Below are 2,314 nucleotides of genomic sequence, written 5' to 3'. Positions count from 1 at the left end.
AACTATTAGAACCTGCATGTACTTAATCAATGGAAAAAACTCCTTTGAACAATATCAACATCAACTCCATTGATCACAACCACAAGAGATGGCAAAGAGTACATTGCTTGTTCGATTGTTCTGAGTTTGCAATTGAAAATAACCTAACATGCAGGTGAGGAGGAAGTTTGAGTCGGTTACACCAAACAATACTCCCATTTTGCAGTAGTTTGTTTATTCACCTAAACACATCAAAGGCTTAAAATGAACTGGCTATGGTGGAAGAGAGCAAAGATAATCTTAGCTTAGTGTCCAAAGATGATGCTCGGAGTCTAGAGACAAACGTATATCGATGCTGGTGTCGACCTCATCAGCGCCACATCGCCACATAGCTCCCCCCCCCCCCTCCCCCCCTTCCAAAGTTCGGAGTACTCTTGAGATGCCGGAAGGGAAAGGGGGGGGGGGTGACCAAGGCATCGGCAGGGGTGGTCAGCAGAAGACGAACCATGGTCAGCACGACAGCGTTGTCGGGGAGCTGCGTGGGTAGGTAATGTGAAGGAAGGTTCAGCCACCAAACCTGGAAGTTGTTGAAGCATGCCGGGCATCGAACTGGGCATGCTGGTCGTGCGGCAACAGGTAGGCCGGTGGTTTGTGAGTGGAACGGAGCGACGACGACGACGTCTCCGGTGGGCGTAGCGAACACACAAAGCATGTCCAGGTCGCTGTCGGACGAGAGAGGAACACATTTCACCAGGTAGCAGGGAATGGCGGAGGTTGTGTTATGAACTGGATGAAGGGAAACACACAACAAACAGTGTACAATCGCATAGTATTATTGAGATGTCATGGATTATGTCCGAGGGGACAGGCACAAACACCTCGAGCGAGGGCATGTTCAAGCTTTCAAGATGGGGGGGGGGGGGGGGGGTGAGAAACCTCGACAGGGCGATGCGGCAACGGGGGAGAGGTCGAAGGGACCGGGAAAGGGCCCGGGGCCAGGGCTTGATCGTAGGTAAGCTCAACATGGGGGGCATGGGGTCAATCGACGGAGTGCGTGAGACTGGAGTAGAGGGCAAGGTCGGAGGAGAGCTCGACGATTGGAGCTGGAAGTCACTTGATTGAGTGTGTAAGTCCGACCTGGAGGGAGTGGTCAGAGTGTCGTGAGCCATGACAGTGAGTGGCGTGGTCGTGGCCTGAAGGAGAGTAGAAGATGGCTCAACATGAGCAGGCTTAAGTCTGTTGATAGAGACTGTGACAGCTGAATCTTTCATCTGGATGTCGTAGGTGTTGGCTGAGTGCTGGAGAACTCAGTACAGGCCGTTCTATGGAGGTTTGAGGGGAGCACGGACAGTGTCATCTCAGAGCATGACATACTCACAGTTGTCCAGAGATTTCAGGACGTGAACCTTAGGGCGGGAATGGCTCGCGGGCTGAGTGATGTGGAGGTTGATGAAGTGGCGTCTGAAACGGTCCACGAAGGAAGGTAAGTCAGACTGAGCGGAAGGGCTCACGAGTTCGCCAGGGAGAACAATGTTCTGGCCGTATACGAACTCTGCTATTATGCCTTTGAAGTCTTCCTTATAGATCGCACAAATGCCGAGTAGCACAAGGGGAAGGGCCTCTGTCCAAAGAGAGTCGTGGCATCGAAGAGCCACCTTGAAAGTGCGGTGCCAGCGCTTGACTAGCCCGTTACTTTGCTGGTTTTATGCTGTGGTATGGATGCGCTGGATGCTGCAAATGTTACAAATCCTGTTGAACAGGGCCGACTCAAATTGTCTGCCTTGGTCAGTCGTGATGATAGCTGGACATCCGAAACGTGATACCCATGACTCAACGAAAGCTCTTCCGTAATATTGGGGAGGGGGACAGCCTCGACCCAGCGAGTTGTTCAGTCGATAGACAAAAGAACACAAACGATAGCCATTAAAGGGGGAGACAGGGCCGACAGTGTCAATGTGAAATATGCTGGAAATGCCCAGGAAGGATCGAAAAGGCGCCGAAGGGGGGTTAAGTGTGCTTGTGTACTTTGCAGCATTGGTATGCGACACAGGAGAGTGCCCATTGCTGGCAGTCCTTATTGACATTTCTCCACACAAAGCATGAACACAGGGGTGGGCTATATTATGCAATGCGTTGAAGACAGCTTGACGGAGCATGGTTGGGATTAGGGGGCGTAACGTGCCCGTGCTGTCGTCGCACCAGATCTCACCAGAAATTCCAGGGAAAGTGGTGTGGATGAAGTGTAGTGAAGAAGTAGAGTCTGAAATCAGATTTTGTGTTTCCTCATCGGCGGGTTGGAGGCTAGGCAGTTCAGAGAGGTCTAACAGCGAATGGA

This window comes from Schistocerca nitens, chromosome 5 (genome assembly GCF_023898315.1).
Source record: "Schistocerca nitens isolate TAMUIC-IGC-003100 chromosome 5, iqSchNite1.1, whole genome shotgun sequence".
NCBI classification, from domain to species: domain Eukaryota; kingdom Metazoa; phylum Arthropoda; class Insecta; order Orthoptera; family Acrididae; genus Schistocerca; species Schistocerca nitens.
Note: the sequence above shows the minus strand (reverse complement) of the source record.